The sequence below is a fragment of the Heterodontus francisci genome, chromosome 26 (genome assembly GCF_036365525.1).
Source record: "Heterodontus francisci isolate sHetFra1 chromosome 26, sHetFra1.hap1, whole genome shotgun sequence".
Lineage (NCBI taxonomy): Eukaryota > Metazoa > Chordata > Chondrichthyes > Heterodontiformes > Heterodontidae > Heterodontus > Heterodontus francisci.
Window position 1 is genome coordinate 57,899,983 of NC_090396.1, and position 20,224 is coordinate 57,920,206.

The 20,224-nt window shown below is 42.0% G+C and overlaps 1 long non-coding RNA gene across 3 annotated transcripts in view; it reads right to left on the minus strand.

Annotated features, from left to right (window-relative positions):
- Positions 1–235: 235 nt before the first annotated feature.
- Positions 236–20,224, minus strand: part of LOC137384568 (uncharacterized) — a 67,589-nt gene continuing 47,600 nt past the window's right edge. For 2 of the 3 annotated variants that reach the window (XR_010977614.1, XR_010977613.1), the window contains exons 3-4: positions 8,765–8,938; positions 236–915 (exon numbers count right to left, since the gene is read on the minus strand). This is a non-coding gene — a long non-coding RNA (uncharacterized lncRNA). The remainder of the gene's footprint in view (positions 916–8,764; positions 8,939–20,224) is intronic. The other variant, XR_010977615.1, reaches the window with a different exon arrangement.

Below are 20,224 nucleotides of genomic sequence, written 5' to 3' on the forward strand. Positions count from 1 at the left end.
CACGTGCCCTTTCTAAATTTAGCCTTATTTTCAGAATACTGGAAAGCTAGCTCCATTCAGCTGCTGTAGCTTAGTTACATGTTTACTGTGTGGTTAACTTCTGTTTTCTTAGTCTTTCCATTAGTATTTAGTATTTTTATTTTTAATTGAATTACATCTGTTCATTCAGCACTGCACTGCATTCAGAAGATGCTGTATACTTAAATAATTATAAAGGATGCTAAAAGTCCCCCTAGCTATTGAAGACTTGTGCTGCGCTAGCACTTGAGATTGAATGAGGGTTATGTGAGCATAGCAGTGACCAGTTCTTATTCCTCTAAAGCAGAGATGTCCTTTTCTGCTTTCAGAAGGCAAGCATCATTTTTTTCACACACACTAGCAAGAATTACTTTCTGTAATATTTTTATAATCTTCAGAGGTGCAGTGCAAAGAGGGCAATGCGCAGAAGCATATTCTTATTACAATAACATTAGAATAACACTAATTAAACATACATTCATTTTGACATGTAGCTGGCAGATTTTTCACATCGCTCACAGTAAATTAGAGAAAGTGCTGTTGTATGAAAACTGGGACATTAACCGTGTGACACAACATATATAATAATGAGGGAGTCTTTATCTCTAAGTAGTCCTAATAGGCATAAAGTAAGCACTTAGAGAGAAGCTGTATACCCATAGGGTGACGTAGAGTTTAAGGTCACCTGTCCATTTGAGGCCAGAAAATATACTCCCGATGGGGAATTGCTCTAATAGGCACATCCTGAGGCCAGGCAAAGGCTAAATGCTGCTCCTGAGGGAAGTCTGGGTTGTACAATTATGGTTCTTTTTGGATGCTGTGTGAATCTGATACCTGTCTCAATTCGATGTCAGTTTGATACACGGTTCAGTTGTGACAGATGTTAGACACAAGACTCTGATTGAGAAAGAGATAAGAGGAGAAAGATTAATTACCTTATACATCAGCTATGGCAAAAGCCTCACAGTTCAATTCAACACCTATCTATTTGCATACTGTAATCTAACAAACATTACAAAATTCACCACACCTAATTATTCATATACTTAGTATACTATGCAACATTTTTCTAAGTATTAGGATGACAGGTATGACAAATATATGAACCTGATAAAATATGAATAAAGTGCACAATCTTTGTTACGTGGGAAAGAAGAAGCCTTAAATTGATTGAAGAAAATTCCACCACAAACACATCAATTCCGCAAAGGTCTCAGGTTGATAAATTAGAATTTGCTGCAAGTTGCTGGCTAGTTTAGCCCATCTCCCATGGCTGTAGGTGTGAATGAGAGAGCCAATACAAAATTCTTTGACTTACTATATTCATACGATTAGTCTTTATTCATATTATTTCAGTTGTGGTAAAAAATGGTCAGTGATCCTTAAAGGTTTAAAAATAGGAATTGTACAAAATAACACAAGAAATATGAAATGCTTATTTTGCCCAAATCATGAGATAACACTCTTGTGCCATCATACACTTTGAAATGACTCTGGGCACATATTAATAATTGCATAACAATGGATACATTCAAACTGTTTTACTTGTGAAATTTAGTCTTGCTCTGACCCCAATATTTTGAGGTAAGTGGTAAGTTACCCTATTATTGTTATGTCTTGTGCAAACAAAAATTGTGAAGAAGAAAAATCAGAGATTCACCAAGGTCTGAAACTGTGATGTATCACATTGGAAATGAATATACAGACGCTGGTAATTTTTTATACGCCTTTTTCAGTCAGATCGCTTGTTATTAGATGTGTGAAATTGGTGTGCATCCTTCAATTACTTATCTGGCCCGTATTGACTATTACTTACAAAGCTATTTTACACTATGCTGGTACAAAGCTGTAATGTGTGACAGTTTGACTGAGTTCTTATTATTGCCACTCTGCCCTGTATCTGCCTCATTAATATGGTTTAAAGCTCACGATGGATTGTGGCAGGACTCGTTTGTGGAAAGTCATGTCAGCAAGTTTCTACAAAGTGTTACAAATAAGTTTTTTTTAAAAAAAACTTTCATGCTGACAGAATCTATTGGTTTAGTAATTTGCTTTAATGAGGAAAACAAAAATTCAGGCCCATTTATTATAGTACTTTACAAAAAGCAATGTCAAAAGTTTAAAATGAGCTGGTGAAATGTTTTCAAGATGAATGGAATTGCTCATGGAAATAAGGATTTCCCTTTGGTCCCAGTGCTGCAATTCGTCCCTTCGTCTCATTACACTTCTCCGTAACATAAACCATTCCCAAAGCAAAAATGGTGAGCAAGTAACATGCTCACAGACACAGATGGTCTCAACACTGTGCCCCTTGCTCCTTGCAACTGTTTCCCAAAGCTAAGCCACCTTGCTGCAGTTCTGCCTTCTGTTGAAAGCTTCATCGGATTCTGCACTTCCCTCTCATCAATATCTTCCCATTTAATCCCCTCGGCATCCTCCTGCCACCCTCCCCACCCTCACCCCCTACCCTGCCCTCAGCCACTGTAACAAGCTCTTTTTTTCTATGTGAAGAGGAATTATGCAAATAAAGGTTGTTGTATTACTGTTGTTATATTTGGCATCTTTCATTCATGGCATGGCTAAGTTTAGGTACTCAGTATGTGAAGAAACCTGGCTGTGAACCCATGTCCTACTGTTCCATGGTATGGTGTGGGTTATTTTGGGCATCTATCTGTGCTTTGCAGCACCATTCCACAATACATTAGAGTTCTAATATGTCATATCACCATGCCATCTAGGAATAAAACTAAATTAGATTTTTCCAGAGTTTAGTGTATCAACTGGATGTGCATTCCTGACCCAACAAGCAGCAAAATCTGATTCCCTGGATGAGAAATTGTGTAAACATTACAACCTGAAAACAGGCCAATCAGCCTAACCAGTTATGTTAGTGTTTAACCTCCACATGAGCAAATAGTCCTAATTACATTTATCCAGTTTTCACATCCCTTTATTCCCCTCTCATTCACCCACCTATTCAATCTAATCTTGAACGTTGACAATTTTTGCCTCAACCACTAATCCTGGAACATATTCCACAGCCTCATAACATAAAGATATTTCTCATGCTCTCTGTTCTAAATCTCTTATATTTAATCTTGTATCTCTTTCAAGATGCATCAACAACTGGAAACAATTCATTTCTATCTAATGCTGGAATCATTTCTTGTTTTTATTTCAGGTTTCCAGCATTCGCCGTATTTTGCTTTCATTTCTATCTAACCTGTTTCATTGCTTCATAATTTTAAACACTTCTGTCATATTTCCCTGTAATCTGCACCTTTTCTCATGAGAAAAGCCCATTTTTTCAAATCTTTCTTCATATTTCCTCCTCCCAGACAGCATCCTAGACTATCTGTGATACACATTCTCTAAAGCCGCAATATTATTCCTATCGCGTGGAGCCCAATACTGCAGACTGTCCTCCAACTGGGGTTAAGATTTTTTTCAGGTTCATCTTTACTTCTTGGCTTATTAACTCATTAGTTTTTGTTTTAAATGGTTTTGTTAACCTGGGATGCTGCCTTTAATGTCCTGCAAACCGATAGTCCCAAATCCCTCCACGCTTCCATAGCACCAAATCTACTTCTATTCAGAGTACAATTAACTGCTTTTGTTTTGCAAAATGCATCATCACACACTTATGAGCATTGAATTTCATCAGATATTTGTTAGCCCATGTCCACATCTTATGAGTATCTCTTTGTAGCCTTCTTTGAGGATCTAAAGAATTAACCATATCTCCTATCTTGATATTATCTGTAAATTTTGACACCACTTCCTCTAGGCTGATGTCCAAATCATTGATATGCAGAGAACAGAAGTAGCCCCATACTTTCTTCCCTAAATAGGTACTGTAAAAATAGTTCTATTGTAGATGCAAAGTTAACTGGCCTGTGTCACGAAAACATGCTATGCTGAATGAGGACTTCTTAATTCATCAGTTGGAAACCTACATAAAACTTTTAGAAAGGAAAACTGGGATCTTACATTTAACTTTTAAACAACTTGCAGTCAAGATGGCACCACAATTTACATTGAAATATCTCACATTCCAGGACATCGAATTGGAGACGCATGTCTAAAAAGACTCCCATCCAGGACAATCGCTTGAAAAGCTGAGTAGATTATCCAGTATTACCCTCATTAGCAAGCTAGTCAAAGCCATCTTGAAGCATTCATGGGTGGAGACATACCTCCAGGGGTAAATATTGAAACAGTGACACCCGAGAGAGATTGAGAACTTCTAGACTTGAATCTAATTAAATTGTAAACGAGGCCACAGGACAATCATGTGACTGCCTCCCCATCTGTGAAAAACTAGCAGTCTTTTGCAAAAGGACAAGCTTCTGAGATTTGAACGTGTGCAGAACCCATAGTGGGTGTGTGTCTCTCTCCCTCCAGGTGACCTTGGGCATTCGAAGTTTACCTGCTGGCTGGAAAAGATCCAAGATAAAAACCCTGGGAAGAAGACCACCTGCTCCACTGTCTCCAAGAATATCTGCCAACCAAGAAAGTCAGGAATCCAGATTCAGCTGGAAGACAACTGAATTAACAGACACCACAGGCTGTATATTATTTTTATTTGTTCAGGACTCCAATCCAATCTATTCCTCTCCATTCTGTAATCTACTTGTGTGTGTGTGTGATTCTTGTGTGTGTGTGAGTAAAAGTGTAGAATAGTTCATTATTTTATCTAGCTTGGGTTTTTGGTTAAGTACAATAAACTCAACTGTTGTTTAAACTCAAGAAAACCTGTCCGATTGCTTCTTTTATGGTCACAACAAAGGTAAAGGTTAAACACTCAATGAAGTGTTAAACACATCCACTGTTTAAAAAAGGGAATAAACTCTGTTGCAGTCAAACAGAGAGAAGGACAAGAGAAGAGTCTTATGCCCCTCCTCACCTGATCATAACACCTGCAAATACCCAGGTTAATTCTTCCTCCCTTTTTAAAAATGTGTGCAACTGTGGTGACTCTCATTTTTTTTCTGTTAGAAAGCTCTTTCTTTATCTTCAATATATTTCATTTGAAAAGGGCTGTTAAAGTTTGCACATTTTTGGGTCATTCTGAGAAAGAAACAACAGGACAAAGAAGGCTCAAAAGTCCCTTTGTGAAATTGAATTTGTGGAATTGGAACAAAAGGGACATTGATCAGTTCTTTCATAAAATTACTTCAAGTATAAAGGAATTCTGTTTGAACCCAACTTATGGGATGTAAGCTTACTTGAGCAAGCTTTGATTATTAGGATAGTCCTGTACTTCATTCCCATTTTGTCACTCAGAAACTCACTTTCCATAATCCTTTGTTTCTTGAGCAATAACAGTCATCTTCTCAGACTGAACAGCAATTAGCAAAAGACTTTTCCTGACCAGTCTATTCATCTGTCAGTGGAATACTAATGTAGGGTTTGGCAACACTCATATCCTCAAGCCTACACCTGGAGTTGATACGGAAATGAACGAAGTTCACAAACACATGCAATGGAATCCTGGTCTATGTAACTGGCTAGGCGAAGAAGTAAAGTTATTTCCAAGACCAGTGTGGGACAGAGATGGCAGAGCTGGGACTGACTGTGGCCTCAACTCATAAAGGTTTACCATAATTAGGAACACTTGGGATTTTATTGAAGATTGATGGATTGCAACATTGTAGTTGCTTGTGGTACTTTAATGATTTATCTCTTTTTTAAAAACTTCACATGATTCATAGGGACATTGGGGTTGATTTTGAATTCGGGGTCAGGAACCCGCGCCCGGATAATTTTCAAGCCCTAACCCCACGCCAAATGTCAATGCCCTAATTGGGACAGGGGCAAGCTCGGCACCCAATTAGTGGCGCCGAGCGTTACCAAGAGGCGGTTGCTGCCTGCAGAGTACGATCGGCAAAGGCAGAAGGCAGTCACGATGGGGCCAGACGCTGCCTTGCAGAAGAGAGCAGGCAGAACCACGAATAGCCAGTGGCCTAACTGCATAGGAAAATGGCCAAATGAGAGGTAATGCTCACTCCCAAAACGCTTTGAAAATCCGGCCCATAGTCTCATCAGTTGCTGCTAATAACAGGCATAATAAAAAGATCTATCCTTCTCTGCATTTTAACTGTTTCCTTATTTTCTCACTTTTCTCTTTTGAAGGCATGGATCTTTGCTGGAGTACAGTTCTACACTCAACAAAAAAGATAATTTCCACCCATATGCTGCTTTGTTTCTCAACTGAAAAACAGGCAGTCAACAATTGAAAACTAGGAAGACCTTAAGAATTAGGAGCTGAAGTAGGTCATATGGCTGCTCGAGGAGGGCCTCGATTCAATATGATCATAGCTGAACTTTAACCTCAACTCCATTTTCCTGCCCTATCCCCATATCTTTTGATTCCCTTAATGCCCCAAAAATCTATTGACTCAGTCTTGAATATACTCAACGACTGAGCATCCACAGCCCTCTGAAGTAGATTCGCAACCATCTGAGTGAAGACATGACTATGGTGCCTTGTCATAAAGTCTCCCACCAGAGAAAACAGAAGGTGCAACTTGGTTGATGCTATTGATGCCCAAGGCCTGTCTGATGCAACTTTCAGGGGACCTGTGAATAGACAAGCAACCTGTCCCTTTGAAATAGACATGAGACTGCTTACATATGCAATTGCAGTTCTATGCCAGTTGTAGGACCATGATTGCAATTTTCAAATGACAATAAAAGGGAAACGTAGGGGGAGGCAGTGGCGTATTAGTATTATCAATGGACTCGCAACCCAGGGTACTGCGCTGGGGACATGGGTTTGAATCCCACCATGGCAGAAGGTGGAACTTTAATTCAATTAATGAATCTGGAATTTAGAAAAAAAGCTAGTCTAATGATGGCCTTGAAAACATTGTCGATTGTTGTAAAAACCCATCTCATTCACTAACGTCCTTCAGGGAAGGAAATCTGCTGTCCTTACCTGGTGTGGCCAACATGTGACTCCAGACCCAGAGCAATGTAGTTGACTCTTAAAATCCCTCTGAAATGGCCTCGCAAGCCACTCAGTTCAAGGGCAATTAGGGATGGGCAATAAATGCTGGCCTGGCCTGTGACGCCCACATCCCATGAATGAATATAAAAAAAGTGTCAGCTGTCTCTGCACAGGCGCTGGCGCAATTGTTAAAGGGCTGCTAGCCCTGCTCAGAGAATGTAGAGTTGCCTCCGTTCCACCCCCCACTACACTGAAAATAGATCTTTGCCCTGTCCCCCCCACCCAATACACTGAACTTGCAGGGTTGACCCCACTCCCCGCCCCCTCCCCACTACATGAAAATGCTCTTATCCCCCCTTCCCCATCTCGGTGGCACCAGCTTTCCCTTAACGGGAAAGTGAAGGCACGTGAGTGCCGCCCGTTGCACTGAAGATCCGAATCTGAAGGTAAGGTTGCGGGGAATTGTACCTAAACATATGCATAGAGTTTATTTAAATATTTAAAGCCGGGTCCCATCACCAAGTAGCAGGGGAGACGCCACTGAGCCTCGCTGCTCCCGGGAAGATCGAGCCCGGCAATCCCAGTGTCAGGTTCTATGGCAGACCGCTGTCAGTGCAATCTTCCGCCAACCCCCTGACCCCTGCCACAGAGCCCGATGTCGGGAGCTCAACAAAATCCAGCCCATATTTGAATGCTAATGAGACCCAGGCTTCAAATTGACTCGGGCCTCACACCAGCATGAATGGGAAGGTGGAGTGGGTGCTTTGCTAACATTTCACCTGCTTCAGGTGTTAATTGAAAGCCACCCCCCATGGAAAACCTTGTGCGCCTGTGCACATTTTCACTCCTCTCCTTCGTTCTGTTCTTTTTCAAATGCTCTTCTTTGCTGGTATTTTCCAGTCATGACAAAGGCTCCACACCCAAAACAACAGCTTGTCTATTCTCCCTCTCGACACTGCCTGATCTGCTGGGTGTTTCCAGAATGTTCTGTTTTGTTCCCCGCTCAGTGCTGCACTCAAGTATCAATCAAAGCTACCAAATTCAGATTAAGCAGTCACTGACCTTAATTGCTGTGTGTAGGACCTTGCTGAATGCAAATTGCCTGCTGCATTTGCCTGTATAACTAAGCACTTCAAAAGTAATTAATTGGCCGTGAATCCATTTGGGCTATGATGAGAAACATGATAAGGTGTTATATAAATGCAGGTTCTTTCCTTCAAATTCAAAATGAGCCAACAAAAAATATAAGATTAGTGTCAAGATACTCTTCACACTGAGGGATTCTGGATGGGGTACTGGAATGATTTAAGACACAACTGGTGGATGGGTAGGGGACAATCGGTTCTTTCTGGGTGGATGTTTAATAGCGATTGTAACACGGACACAAATTGGAGGTAATAATAGTTTTAAACAGAATAAATATAAAAGCCAAATGCTCACAACATGCCAACAACAAGTGGGTCTGTATTCTCCTTGAATGCAGACTCCCATTCTGAATCAGCACTGTTATATAATAAAGATATGTCATAGAAACCTTTCAATCACATTGCAACCTTTAGAAATTAATTCTGTCACGAAGCTATTTGGTTTCCTTTTGCCAATGTGGGCCTCACCATGGCAACATTCACTCAGCTACCTCATTTCAAAATTATCAAGTACTCTCTGAAATGAAAAGGCTTTCTATTTACTTTCCATTAACCATTGAAAGGAGAAGGAAGAAATATGTTTCATTCGAAATACTTTTCCTGATCTTCCCTTTAAGAAAAAAAGTAGGTTGGATGTTAATAGTCGTACCAGCAAATTGACTAAAAACACAGCAGTGAAATGTTTTGATCACGACATAATATGTTTTTCATACATGTAGAATTTTTCTTGATGCATCACTTAAAGAATATTTGATTCAATGATTTCTTTCATCTGTGTTGACACTGGGATCATTAATATTGCAGTCTATTCTGGTGAACTTGCCTGCAAAAAATGCAGAATTTAAAAAATCAGTTAACTGCTCACAGTGACAAAACATTGAAAATCAGAGTGATAATTGTTGCTATCAATAGTGCACGTATCTGAATATTAAACAGCAGAGCCAACATCATACATGTAAAGGCTGGGCATAGTTTACAGAGATGATAAGTAAATTCAATGGCCCAGAAATGCTAGATTGGGGCATCTTGCGGCGTGCCTGGCTAGTTAGACTTGTCCATGGACGTTTAGGTTTTACAATTTTTTACCCACAAAGTTGATGGGCATGTGAGCTGATAATGGCACAGGGTGGGCAGCAGGGCATCTAGAACCTAGCTGAACAATGCACAACCTGAAGGAATGAAACTCCACACTGATAATTAATTACTTTCTGGGTAAGGGAGGTTGATTGGCAACCATTAACAATTATCACGTGGTTTAATGGGTATTTATACTGTTAAATAAAAGATTTTATTTTTTGTGTTAAGTTTAATGGGCAGTTAATGTGCAAATGGAACAACATCATAAAATCACAGGGAGGTTAGATGCGAGATGCTGTCACTGTGCAGCTAATCGTGGAGTGGCGAAAACTATCCAGCACCTTATGCTGATTCACAATTTCACGAGGTATCCGCCTCACTACAAGTTGTTGGATGACATTAATATCGCCAATCATTGCTCAGGTGTCATTAATTTTTCAGAAGACTCTGTCTTGATATTTTTAAAAGAGCAGCGAAGGATTCAGTATTGAGCTTTACCAAGAGAAGATTCTGGAATGGCTGTTTTTCCACATTGAAAGCTGATGCAATATTCATTAAAAGCCCACTGACTCCCACAGCTACCTTGACTACATCTTCTCACACCCCGCTTCCTGTAAGGACTCTATTTCAATCTCCCAATTGCTCCATTTGTGTCACAACTGTTTGGACAATGCAACCTTCCATACTAGTGCTTCCAATATGTTTTCCTTTTGCCTCAACTGAGGATTCCGCCCCACTCCAGCCCCATTGGGGTTGACAGGGCCCTCCACTGCTGTTGTATGATCGCTTTAAGAGTCCCTTTGAGAACTCAGTATGCTAATGAGCTAAGTACCAGGATGTAGTCATGAGACGAGAAGCTAGAGTCGATCTGCACAGCAACACTCTGGACAAAGGTTCTGTATATAGTTTTCTCTGTATTGTATGTACTAGTTTAGCTGTAAATAAACCTTCTAGATATCATCAAGGATCTGGAATCCACATACCTCATTGTGTTTCTAAAGATAATACAAAGAAACACATGATATGGTGGCAGTGGTGGTGAAAAGACAAGCTATAAGCTTGAAGACCATGGGTAAAACAGAAAACAAATGAAGAAACTTTAAAACAAGAACCTGAAATGAGTGAAAGAAAGCTACATACCTTAGAAGGCTGAGAAAAGCTTCATAGAATGGAAGCGAGGCTGAAAAGCAAGCAATCGGGTGAATCATTGTGCCAACGATTGAGAAATCCTGGTTTAAAAAAAAGCCTTTGAAGTCTTTAAAAAACATTCATTTTCTAAAGGCTTCATATGAGAGAGGGAAAAAAAAGGAAAACCCTGAAAAGCACACAAACTGAAAAAAAAACCAAAGCAAATATCCTACCAGTCCGAATCCTGAAGGATATGTATCGGGGTAATTGGAAATTAATGACACAACCGACAACTGCAAAGTTAACTGCATACAATGGGTCACCCATCCCTTGCAGTGGCACACTAACAATGCAATGCAGCTATAGCAATTCAGCATGGAAACCACAAATATTTTATCTGGTAGACATGAGCAGACCAGCAGTGGCAGGACTACAAGCACATAAGGACCTCCACATCGTGACTATCCATGAGGTCACCAAGGTACCCATTACAGCAGAAGAGACCAAGGGTACCCGCATTGAGTCAGTCCAGGACTTACGACAAATTTACCCAGACAGGTTCAACGCCAAAGGCAATGCCGTACTGCATCTCAGAGAGGATGCAATTCCGTCAATCGACCCTTCCAGAAAGTGCAGCGTGCATGTGCAAGAAAGGCTTAAGCACATGTTGGATGACATTGAACGCAATGGCATCATCCGTCATGTGCATCATCACACAGACTGGTGCAGCTCAATTATGTGTGTGCTAAAGAAGGATGGAGCAATCAGGGTATGTCTAGATCTGAAGCATCTAAACCTCTTCCTAAAGAGATGCTCCCACAGGATTCCAACACTAGAGGAATTGAATCCCAAGTTCACAGGAGCCAGATTCTTCTCCAATTTGGATGCTAAACATGTATTTTGGTCAGTACATCGAGCGAAGGAATCTCAGGAAGTCACCACCTTCAGAACACCATTTGGAAGATATTGCTTCAAGAGACTACCCTTCAGCTTATCTGTCAGTCAAGATCGGTTTCAGCAGCATATGGACAGAAATATAGAAAACGTGCTTGGATGTATATGCATTGCCAATGATATTGTGGTAATGGGCAAAACCAAAGAACAGCATGATCGAAATCTTCATTCACTGATGGCAGTAGCTTGTTGCGAAGGGCTTGTTTTTAACAGCAAGAAGTGTCAGGTGAACGTAAGTCAGATCAATTTCTTTGCCCCCATCTATTCATGATGCGGAATCCATCCTGACCCAGGCAAAGTCGAAGATGTGAGGCATATGCCTACTCCACAAGACAAGGATCTACAGAGATATCTTAGATTTTTCAACTTCTTGGCACCATACATTCCAAATTTTTCTGACAAAACATCATCACTGAGAGAGCTCTTAAAGAAAGACATACCTCACCATATGTATGGCAGGAGGACCATCAGCATATGTTTGAATCTCTCAAACAAGCATTGTCAGCAGAAACCTGTACCCTGCAGTACTATGCTCCAAGGAAGAAGACAACCCTGCAAGTCGACATCTCACAGAAAGGGCTAGGAGCATGCATCTTACAGGATGGCAAGCATTCGGATCCAAACGTTCATCCTCAGCACAGTCCAATTACTCAAACATAGAGCAAGACACCTTGTTGTGGTGTTTGGGATCACAAGGTTCCACATCTACCTGTTTGGTAAGCAGTTCGCTATGGAAACCAACCACAAACCACTGGAGATGATCTGGCGCAAACCATTGGCAAGCACACCACCTTGACTACAGCGACTCTTAGTGAAAGTACAGGGGTATTACTTCGATATTTGCTACAAACCGGGTACCAAAATGGTCACCTCAGATATGCTGAGCAGATTGCCAAATCCGAATAAGAATGAATAAGTCCCACTGGATCTACAATTAGACAGCATGGATATCGAGGTGGAAGATGTGCTCAAAATCGATTTTTTGCACTTTGGTCAGCACAAATGTGACCAACTACAATCAGAAGCAGCCAATGACCTACAAAAGAAGACACTGTGGAGAGTCATCATAGAAGGTTGGCCTGATACAGTAAAAGAGGTGATGGAAACCTTCAGATGCTTTTGGCCTTGTAGAGATGAACTTGGTATCGCGAGAGGCATCACCTTCAAGGGAAAACAAGTGATTGTGCCCAAAGCTTTCCAACAGGACATCTTGTCACAACTTCACCAAGGCCATATGGGTATAGAGTGAATGAGATAGCCGGTCACGAGACACAGTTTATTGGCCAGGGATCAACGGTGACATCGAAAAGTTAGTGAGGATGTGTGAGGTATGCCAGAGCCACCAGCAACAACAACATAAAGAACCTCTACACCCTCATGAGATTCCATCAGTCCCTTGGTCCAAAATCACCACTGATTTTTTTTTTAATTTCCAAAATATACTTTATTCATAAAAATCTGTAAAAATTACATTGCCAAACAGTTTCCAAACAGCACGAAAAAATACAAACATTGCAAAAGAGATCAGTTTCTTTCAATAATGTCATGAGTTTCTTCCCAACCCTTCCGTTTCACAATTGTCATGTCAATTACAGTTTTACATTTACAGCAATTGAGAATATTAACGATACAGTTCGAGGGGCTTCCCATGGTTCCAGCCCCTCAGTCCAGCTTGGTGGGGGAACCTTACACTGTGGTCTTTCCCCATTGAGCCTTTGCTGCGGCTGCCCCAAGCTTTAGTGCGTCCCTCAGCACGTAGTCCTGGACCTTGGAATGTGCCAGTCTGCAACATTCGGTGGTGGACAACTCTTTGCGCTGGAAGACCAGCAAGTTTCGGGCAGACCAAAGGGCGTCTTTCACCGAATTGATAGTCCTCCAGCAGCAGTTGATGTTTGTCTCGGTGTGCGTCCCTGGGAACAGCCCGTAGAGCACAGACTCCTGTGTTACAGAGCTGCTTGGGATGAACCTTGACAAAAACCACTGCATCTCTTTCCACACCTGCTTTGCAAAGGCACATTCCAGGAGGAGGTGGGCGACCGTCTCTTCCCCACCACAGCCAACGCGGGGGCACTGTGCGGAGGGGGCGAGACTTCGGGTGTGCATGAAGGATCTGACGGGGAGGGCCCTTCTCACCACCAGCCAAGCTACATCTTGGTGCTTGTTTGAAAGTTCTGGTGATGAGGCATTCCGCCAAATGATCTATTTACCATGAATGGAGAGACTTTATCTTAGCCACCGATTATTTCTCCAAATTTCCAATTCTCAAACAGGTAAAAGACACTTCACAGTCGTCGCAGACACATTGAGTGCCATACAGAGTCTATTTGGTGCACCTGAAGAAATTATTTCTGACAATGGATCACAGTATACTGAGAGACCTTTCAAGGATATGTGTGCCAAATGGAGCGTAAACCATGTGACGTACTCACCTCATTACCCTAGATCCAACAGTCTTGCCGAGCGAATGGTTCGCACAGTTAAATCACTTATCCTGAAGTGTAGAACAACGAAACAAGATTTTCGTGTTGCCTTGTTACACGTCAAAGCTACACCTATCGATATGGGCCTACCATCACCAGCAGAGATCATGTTTGACAGACAAGCGCGAACGATTCTGCCAAGCCATCATCTGTCCAAATTCTCCATTATGCAGGAGACACTGCTCGAAAAACAAGGGAGAATGAAGACGGTGCATGACTGACATGCAGGGGTGGAACTACCTCAGCTACAGATAGGATGAAAAGTCAGGGTCATTACACCCCACAATGAAAACATGGTTACCAACAGAGGTATCCAAAGTATGCAGTGAGCCTAGGTCATACGAGCGTACAACATCTAATGGAGCAGTGTTGAGGAGGAACTGAAGCCAATTTAGACAAGTGTGCAATATTCCAATTGCGCACAACATACTCCCAAGAGTGCACTCCAACAATTAGGGTGTGATGGAACAACAGGACAACAGCCAACACATTGACAACATGTCTGCAAGAACATCCAAGGGTGAAAGCCATATCTGCAGAAGGTTATACCCTAACAAGTTCAGGAAGAATTGTCAAACCATCAAAATGATATTAGGACTCTTAAGCTTCTGCACTTGTAAATTTCACAATCGTTATCTTTATACTTGTAAATTTTATAATCTTTACCCCTATATAACTAATCTTGATATTATCCAATTTTATGTGTTTTTACTTGTAGCGTACGAGACTTATCTTTGGAAATAAAGGGGATGTTGTATGATCGTTTTAAGAGTGATGTCCCGTTAAGAACTCAGTATGCTAATGAGCTAATACCAGGATGTAGTCATGTGACTAGAAGCCAGAGTCACTCTGCACAGCAACACCCTGGACAAAGGTTCTGTATATAGCTTGCTCTGTATTGTATGTACTAGTTTAGCTGTTAATAAACCTTCTAGAGATTTTCATGGATCTAGAATCCACGTACCTTGTGTTACATAAGATAACACAAAGAAACTCATGACAACTGCATCCAATCTATTTCATGCACTTCTGCACTCACCCCTTCCCCTCCGTCTCAGAACAATGATAGGGTTCCCTTTGTCCTCACCTTCCATCCCACCAGCCTCTGTATTCAACAGATCATCCTCCACCATTTCTGCCACCTCCAATGTGATGCCACCACCAAAAACATCTTCCCCCACCTCCCCCTTCAGCATTCCGAAGGGATTGTTCCCTTCACAATACCCAGATCCACTCCTCAGTCACACCCAACACCCTATCCCTTTCCTACGCACCTTTCCATGCAAGCGCAGGAGATGCAGCACCTGCCCTTTTACCTCCTCTCCTCATTGTCCAAGGCCCCAAATACTCCTTCCAGGTGAAACAGCGATTTAACTGTACTTCTTTTAATTTTGTACTGTTTTCATTACTCATGTTGTGGTTTCCTCTGCATTGGGGAGACTAAACGCAGACTGGGTGACCGCTTTGCAGAATATCTGTATTCAGTCTGCAACATGACCCTGAGCTTCCAGTCGTCTATAATTTTAATTCTCCACCTTTCTCCCACTCTGACCTTTCTGTCCTTGGCCTGCTGCAGTGTTCCAACGAAGCTCAATGCAAGCTCCAGGAACAGCATCTCATTTTTCCACTGGGCACTTTACAGTCTTTTCGACTCAAGATTGATGTCAACAATTTTAGGTTGTAACCTCTGCCCTCATTTTGTTTCATTTGTCTTTGTTTTTTTTTTCTTGTTTTTCTCTTATTTCCTTTTATTTGTTTTCAGATGGCATTTATTCAGGATCCTGCCAGTCACACCTCCTCCAGACACAGCTTTTATTTAGAGATACAGCACAGAAACAGGCCCTTCGGCCCACCGAGTCTGTGCCAACCATCAACCACCCATTTATACTAATCCTACACTAATTCCATATTCCTACCACATCCCCACCTATCCCTATATTTCCCTGCCACCTACCTATACTCGGGACAATTTATAATGGCCAATTTACCTATCAATCTGCAAGTCTTTGGCATGTGGGAGGAAACCGGAGCCCCCGGAGGAAACCCATGCAGACACAGGGAGAACTTGCAAACCCCACACAGGCAGTACCCAGAATTGAACCCGGGTCGCTGGAGCTGTGAGGTTGCGGTGCTAACCACTGCGCCACTGTGCCGCCCTTTTGTTTCTTTACTTATCCCATTACCACTCCCTTTGGCCTTGTATCATAAACTTTTGTCATTTAATCTCTCCTGCACTCCACCCTATCACAGACCTTCCAGTTTCTTTTTCTTTCCACCCTCCTCCCTTTCATTTGCTCAAAACCTATTACATTTCTAACCTTTCCCAGTTCTGATGGAATGTTAACTCTGTTTGGCTCTCCACAGATGCTGCCGGACCTGCTGACTATTTCCAACATTTTCTGTTTTTGTTTCAGATTTCCAGCATCTGCAGTATTTTGCTTTTGTATTGAAAGCTTCTGATGAATGCACGGCATGCCTGCCCTAGCGCCTTTCCCAGCATGGGGCACCATATGGGCCAGACCAGAAGTGGCCAGAAGCACAGCGCGCACCATTTTCTGATATCAGGGCTTCCATACTGCCGGCACCAACAAAGCCCAATTTCGCAGGCTCGGAAGTTGAGGGCATCTGTGACATAATAAATTGTGATTGTTAGCAGCTATTTAACAATAGCAAACACAGCTTCTACTCGAGTACTTCACATCATCTTGCCAAACTCAGTAAAACATATTCCCATATTTTGCTTTTCCCTGTGGATTCTGTTTGTACATTGTCAAAGTGAACACATCGAATAGATATTTTTCCCTATTGGTGCCATTATTTGAAAGTCTAAGAAAAAACAAGTTAAATGGTAATCACTATAATTGAAAGAAACTCACACTCTAGCACCTTGTTTCCCAAAATTCCCATAGCCGTGTGAAGCGGGAAAATTTGTAGAGCTATGGAGAAAAAGCAAGGGAGTGGAGCTAATTGGATAGCTCTTTCAAAGAGCCAGCATCGGCATGGTGGGCCGAATGGCCCCCTTCTGTGTTGTATGATTCAATGGTTCATTAAACCAAGAAGCCTATTGTTCATTTGATCGATCTCCATCCCAGATACCTCTCCATATCATCTCCCTCAATCCTTTCTCTCTTCACAAACACACTTCATTATCCTTTCAGCAGCTTTATGCCATGCTCCAGTGACCTTCTCTGGCGTTTTATTCAATAATATTTTAATTTAATCCCCATGCAATGTGTTATTGTAGTCAAACTGGACCTAAGTCCGCTTCATTCAGCTGGTTGCACTATGTTAGGACTGTAATATTTGTCTCAATTGTACCAGCTGTAAGATTATTGGAAGAGATCCATGCAACCCACAAGGTCACTGGCAACTGTACGTTCTGACTCCAAACAGCAACATTAACCTGTGCCTGCTTAATGTGTTGAGCTACCTAGCAACAGCAGAAGTCTGAATGACAGCAAACAATTACAGAATACAGTAGGCAGTATAACTGATCACTGATCATAATATCTAGAAACCATCAGTGGGGGGAAAAAAAGACAGCAATGCATTTCCAAGCAAGGGGGGACAGTAACTAGTAAGTAACAGTGAGCGTCCAGTCCAAGTAATGAGAGTGATCCCCCTTTGTGATGCCCATGTATTTAGCTACTAAAAAGTTCAGTGGTTCCTTACATTTTATATCTCGAGGGCAAAGATTTTTATAGAGTTGATTTCAATCCAAAAGGAGTCAGTAATGTAGGTCCAAGGGATTAGTTACCTATATATACACTTTAAGACCTTTAACAAGAATCTATCAGAGGGCAAAACTGATGAAAAGCTGGCAGTCATCACGTAGTAATCTCCAACACCCCCAACACACATACATAAATATACATGTATAAACATACAGACACTCCACAGAACACACAAAACCCAGATGCATGCACACATCTGCAGCTAAACTTATTTTACCTAAAAACAAGCATTATTACTGAATCCCTTATTTAAATCTAAAATTTGACAAAGATATTTGTCAAAGGAAAAATGTTATGTTATATTTTTAAAGTTTAACACAATTTAAAAAAGAAAAGAATTTGGGATAGATTTCAAGCTGGGCCCAGTTTTAGGCCCAGGCCACAGGGGCAGTGAACACCAAAGCTAGGAGGCCAGCAGATTGTCAGAAATTGGTCCTCACTCCTCTTTGGCATCTTCAGAGTGAGCTACCACTGCTTAGTGAATAAATTTCAGGCAATTGCGTTTGGTTATGCTATAAATTGATATTATCCCTCTTAACCAGAGGGTGACAAATGTCCTATAAGACATAGGCAGCTGAAAATTCAGGAGCAATCATTTTTGCCTGGAGATTTGTGCCAAGGGCGAGGGAGATCATGGGGTTGTGAAGCCTGGGCCTAGAGGTCGGGGATCTCGGCGGAGGAGGGAAATTAGAGGTTGAGTCAGGGGTTGAGGGGTTGCCAGGAGCAATGGCGATCGACAGAGTTGTTTACGGTTAATTAACTTACCTTTGCTCTGCAGGCGTCCTGTAGGGTTGGTTTCCCCAAGTGCAGCCAGAGATGGCGCAGACTACCTTAGGGCAAGCCAATGGTGCAGAGGTGACCTCACACAGGCATTCGGTCCATTATTCGAATATGCAAAGATCCTAATGGCTGCTGCTGCTTTGGCATGGGTAAAAGATGCCTCGTGTTTGTCCTTACCCTATATGGCAGGTGCGCACTGCCTGCCTGCCCTTTTGGGGATATGACAGGTCGCATCTGAAAAATGGGTGAATCATGGCCCAATTTCTAGGCCAGTGTGGATAAAGGGTTAATATCTCATTATGACATGCATTTAAAATGGAGCTTTATTTAAATTTAATGACAGTTCTCTGTTTGTAGTTAGGAACTGTATTATATTCTCCAGTTGGGAGTTTGATAGAATTAGAACAGAAAGCAGCTTGGTTATGCGATAATGTCAGGATAAATCCTTTCTTCTCAGAACTCATTAGTGTTACAGAGTTTTTTAATCGCTTTCTGAAATTGGCACAATATGGTCGGATATTACTGGTCTAATTCTTTTTAAGCTGTATTTGAAGCAAGGTGAATTGTTATGCTAAAACATAAACAGACTATGCCATATTAATTTAAGCGGATGGAAAAACATGTGGCCTCCATTCTTGACCTACAATCCTCTCCAGCCAATATTCCTTCATATGTTTTGTCCCAGAGGAAAATCCGCCCCAATTATACCATGAATGAAACACATGTCAGTTCATTCGATACCAACTATCTACCACAATCGACAGGGCTCTGCTTCCCATTCCTTCTTGTAAGTCATTTGCAAATGCCCTTGTGACTGTAATCCTGTTCTTTATATCAAGAGTTGTCTATTCACACATGCAAAGAACTGCTTAAAGGGGAGAAAGCTGAAGGTGAATGAGCCGTGGTGGGGAGAATTCTATGTTAGCTCCTGCATAGAAGAACGGGATGGGAACATATAGAGAGAATACTATCCATTTGAATGCATTTAGCAGGCCAAATGATTGACTGTTTAAAATGTAAATTAGTCACTACGGCTGCAAAATTCAGTAAAACCCAAAAATGGCCGCATGGGTCACGATGTGCGATTAACCTGTGCCCTTTGCTTCTGATGCAAGCAACATGCAAACTTGATGCTGCCTGCTCATTTCCATGTTTTCAGCTAGCGTTAAATGCACTGTTGAGTGGCTGCACACCTGAGCAGGGAGCACAAAATCATGACAGGCTAGCGCGAGTTCAAGCTAGCCTGCACAACTTAAAGGCAAGCTGCACCTCTTGAAGGGGAAGTGCATTTTGACTGCAGCAAATGCTAGAAGTATCTGACCTGCAAGAAAGGTGACTATGGTGCCACAGGGGAGGTGCAGGCTTCAAGGTTCTCTGATGCTGCACTGGAGGCCTTGGTGGACAGGAGCAGAGTGGTCCTTTATCTACAGGAGACTGGAAGGCCCTTGAGACAGACACTGTGAAGACAGTGGGAGCAGATAGCAGTCTTGCTCAATATTTGCAGTCTGGTCCTGAGGACCTGGACACAGTGTCACAAGAAATTCAATGACCTCATATGAGTGGTCAAGGTCAGTGAAGGCATCTTCAGATGTCATATCCCACCACTAGCCTCACAATCTGCTAATTGCACCACAACCCCAGCACTCACCTATCAACAATCCCCATCAATCACAACTCATACCTCACATTCATAGCTTCACCTCACACTCACACATCTGGCACTGCGGCAAGCCTCACACCCAAATCCCACAGCTTGCACACACTGCCAGCAATTCAACCGTGACAGCCACATCACCCAAACATTTTGTCACCACACTCACTGACACACACCCTCTCTCTTGCAGGACAAGGACAGCTGCATGTGTGTCCTCAACCTAATGGAGAAGACAGTGCTCACCACCATTGAAGTAACCATGATAGAGGTTGTGGCCAGCAGTGAGGCTGAAAGCTCATGCC